Genomic DNA, 4,562 nt, shown 5'->3' with positions numbered 1-4,562 from the left:
GGGGAGAGAGAGAGAGAGAGAGAGAGAGAGAGAGAGAGAGAGAGAGAGACATCAGTGATGAGAGAGAATCATTGATTGGCTGCTTCCTTCATGCCTCCTACTGGGGATCGAGCCTGCAACCCAGGCATGTGCCCTTGACTGGAATCAAACCCAGAACCCTTTAGTTTGCAGGCCAGCCCTCTATCCATTGAGACAGACCAGCTAGGGCTAGAATGTCCTTTTTTAAATGGAGGTTTTCTTATGTAATTTCCCTGCTCAAAACCCTTCAGTGGCTTTAAGGTCAAACTCTTTAACAAGGACTTTGACAACTTGGTCCAGTTTATTTCTCAAGCCTCCCTTTTGCAGACTCTCCCTCCTGGCCATGCCAGTCTGTAATGTACCACTCTTGGGACCATCACATATGCCATTCCCTTTGCTTCTCTCCAAAGCCAACTGATTAATTTACTCAACCTTCAGGCTTCAACTCAAGGGTTTCTTCCTTTGGAGATCTCGGTGCTCCTGTTGTGGAAATACACAGCATCCTGTACTTCCTCAGTCTTGATACTAATTGTGTCATCCGTCGAGCAGGGATTATCTCTGCCTTGTCTGTAGTTCGTGCACAGTGTCATGTACACAGAAGATGGTAAGTTTGTGTTGAATGGGGTTCTTCTCACCCTCTGTCGACCCATTCATTTATAAGATGGGTTTGAATTTGTGTTTGTGTCTTTAGAGAACTATTTTCTGGTTGCCCACATGATTACCGATTAGAAGGTTCAGCCATTTCCTCTTCTCTTACTTTGTGCAGTTCAGACACAGGATATACCAGCTCCCCTACTTTTTGGTGGATGGGCATGAGAGTTCCCAGGCCCTGAGAAAGATGAGTCAGAAAGAAGAGTCATTCAGAAAGTAACCCAGTCAGAGCAACAGTGTTGTCCTTTGGCTGAACTTTCTCTCTTCTTCTGTATACTTTGAGATGCTAAACTGGTGGCACTTTTGTACTGGTTGCTATAGATTGTCAGACCGCAGCACAGGGATTCATAAACCTTAATCTGGCACTTTCCTTTGATTAGGGATGTTTTGGGAAATGTTCAGAGGCTCTCAGTCCTAAGTGAAACCTTTATTGGACTAATTATGTTCTGTTCCCACCTGGTCACTTAACCTCATAGTGGCTTCCAAGGTGAAAACCAGGAGCATCCCATTTATATTTCTTTGTAGGGTTTAGCATATTTGAGTTCAGAATCTTTGAGAGCAGTAGTCTTTTGGCATTTGGTGGGGTTTTGTTTTTTTGCTATCATAGAATAGGATGTTGCTTACTCAGAAGCTGGCAAGAAAGGTTAGATTTAGGTAGAATTATACGTTTGTGGGCCTTTAGAATTGTAAGGAACACTGTGGATTGATGATTCTCCTGAGGTGGTAGGAGGTAGGTAGGTAGGTATCAGAATATCCAGGAAATGGGGTTTCTATTAAATCATACTACCCCTCACTCTTCATGCCCTTGAGAATCATTGCTGATTCCAGTACATGTGTGTGGTAGGCAGTTCTCAAGTGTTGCACAGGTAAAAACATTTTTGAGATGCCAGTGTTATAGGTCATCTAGCACAGGGATCCAACTTGATTGTGAAGGGCCAGATAGTAAATATTTTTAGGCTTTTGGGCCATATATTCTCTGCTGCAGCTATTCAGTTCTGCCTTTGCAGGGGGGAAAAAGCTACAAACAGCCGAAACCGGTTTGGCTCAGTGGATAGAGCATCGGCCTGCGGACTGAAGGGTCCCAGGCTTGATTCCGGTCAAGGGCATGTACCTGGGTTGCAGGCACATCCCCAGTGGGAGATGTGCAGGAGGCAGCTGATCGATGTTTCTCTCTCATCGATGTATCTAACTCTTTATCTCTCTCCCTTCCTCTCTGTAAAAAATCAATAAAATATATTTTTTAAAAAAGCTACAAACAGATGTAAACAAACGTTTCAGCAGAACCATATTCATGAACACTGAAATTTAAATGTCATGGGTCATGAAATATTTTGATTTTTTATTTTAACTGTTAAAAAATATAAAATCCATTCTTAGCTCATGGGCCATACCAAAACACACACAACACAAGCAAACAAACAAAAAAAACAGTAGCAGGCTAGATTTGCCCTTGAGCCATAGTTTGCTGACCCATGATCTAGCCCAGTGGTCCCCAATTCTGGCTGTTTTTCAGAATTACCTGGAGACCTTTTAAAAATGCTGATTTGCAGTCCTCAACACCCCCCCCCCCGAAGATTTGATTCTGTAGGACGGGGAATCTATTTTTTACAAAAGCTCTTGTGATGCACACACAATCAGAGTTATGGAATCACTGAACTGATCTCACTCAACCTCATTTTATAGTTGAGACAGCTTTAGAAAGATGAGGTGAACTTGGGGTGGGGGACACACAATACAATATACAGATGATGTGTTGTAGAATTGTACACCTGAAACCTATATAATTTTATTAACCAGTGTCACTCCAGTAAATTCAATAATTCTTTAAAAAAGATGAAGTGACTTGCCAATAGTTATATAGCAAATAAATGACATAACCAAATTTGAACCTAGATCTTCCACTCTAAGATCAGTAAGTCTTTGATCATACTCTTCTACCCTACTCTCTCCCTCCAAACAAACAAATGAACAATAAATATAGAACAGTCACAAAATTGTGGTTCCATTCTTTCTTTACCTAGTGCCAGTTTCCCTCCTGAGAGCCTGCCGGCTACTCTAAGCTCGGCTGTCCTTCTGCTTGCTGGCTGGATTTTCTGGAACTGACTGCTGATTTGACATTTAGCCCAATTTCCCTCCAGTCTGCTGGCATTAAGTAGGGGAGATAATGAAATAATAGCCAGTAAATTGCTTTAATGTAAGACTTTGTTGAGGCAGCACTAAGCTGCAGTGTGAGGGTGAGAGCCGTGGTTTCAAGGGGTGCATTAGTTGGAAGAGGTGGTTTTAAGAGGCATATTTTACACTTGAATTCACATGGCTCAGATCCAGCTGTCTAAGTAGGACATCTCTACATGAAACTTGTGCTTAATTAGAGCTAATTGAGCTGTCATCCTGCCCAGAACAATTCAGGGGTGGAGAAACTAAAGGTGAGGAGTAATTACCATTCCTGATTTACTTCAGCCTCTGTGTGACTCTTTATATCCTAGAAAGAGGAATACTGAAAGTCCTAAGGAATAATTTTTATCTCTACTAAATGATTATTGCATTACTGATTAATTGATAGGGTTCCCACATTTTGTTTGCCAGGTTGTTCCCTCCGCAAACCCCTCCATGGCCCCCACCCCCACACACACACTTTAAAAAAATATGTTTTTATTCATTTCAGAGAGAGGAAGGGAGAGATAGAAACATCATTGATGAGAAAGAATAATCCATTGGCTGCCTCCTGCACGCCCCCTATTGGGCATTGAACCCGAAACCCAGGCATGTGCCCTGACTGGGAATTGAGCTGGTGACCTCTTGGTTTCTGGGTCGACACTCAACCGCTGAGCCACACAGGCCGGGCTTTTATTATCATCTTAGATCTCATCTCTCACAAAGACTTTTTTTGGCTGAGGGATAGAGACAGGGAAATGCAGTGCTCCTGGCACCTTCATAGCCCTCAGGCCTTGTCTTAGGTTTTGGAACATAAATGGGGAGTTGGCAAGTTGGTATGTTATTTTTTTATCTTTTGTTCTTGGACTATAAGTTCCTTGGCATTTGAGACCCTGTCTTCTGGTTTGCTCTTGACTCTGCCTGGCATAGGAGCATGGGGATGAAGGTGAACAGCATAACCTCTGTGCTCACTCTCCTCTACCCTGTGATCTCAGTGCTTTAGGGGAGATGATAAATGGGCTTTGATTGCCTGTTCTGAAAGTCCCAGACATTTACTAATAGGTACCATTGAAATTTGGTCTCATCTAAGAGGACAGAACCTCCTGTTAAAAACAAAGTTTTTTTTAAATATGTGTATGTATGTGTGTGTGTTTTTAAATACTTGATATAAAAAGAAATATTCTGGACAGATTAATTAGAGAATGATAATTAATACTCCCTAAAACACTTTAAAAATGCACATTAGAATTCCCTTTAATACTGAATACTCTTACTATTCTTAAAGTGATTCAGTTTTTAGAAATTTAGTTTACACACAATTATTTAGAAGCAAAAGCAACTATTTAGGAATGAAAATTGGGTGTATTTCAGAATCTTCTCCTCTGTGTCATATTTTTACCTCTGCGCAGCTTCTTTCTCCTTCCTTGCTCCACAGTTCATAAAGCACTAGAGTGATAATTACCAGGGCTTGCATAAAACATTTACTCTTCAAAATGCTTTAAGTTTATATTATCTATTTTTGTCCTTTCAGCTTGGAGTTAGTGAGGTAATGCCAATGGTGGAAATTAAATTTTACAGTTGAGGAGCAACCTACCGTATTTGCCGGCGTATAAGACGATTTTTTGGCCCTGAAAAATATGCCTCCAAGTGGGGGGTCGTCTTATACGCCAGGTACACTTCAGATAGACTGCCCATAGTGCTTGCCCCGTGCCATAGTGGCCTCCCGATGCCAGCCCCCTTCA

The 4,562-nt window shown here is 41.7% G+C and overlaps 1 protein-coding gene across 2 annotated transcripts in view; it reads left to right on the top strand.

The window, feature by feature from the left end:
• The window catches only part of SMG6 (SMG6 nonsense mediated mRNA decay factor), a 242,125-nt gene that overhangs the window by 65,002 nt on the left and 172,561 nt on the right, over nucleotides 1-4,562 (top strand). The window lies entirely within an intron of this gene.

Source organism: Myotis davidii, unplaced genomic scaffold, assembly GCF_000327345.1.
Source record: "Myotis davidii unplaced genomic scaffold, ASM32734v1 scaffold363, whole genome shotgun sequence".
Classification (NCBI taxonomy): Eukaryota; Metazoa; Chordata; class Mammalia; order Chiroptera; family Vespertilionidae; genus Myotis; species Myotis davidii.
Note: the sequence above shows the minus strand (reverse complement) of the source record. Positions and strands in the feature narration are given on the sequence as shown.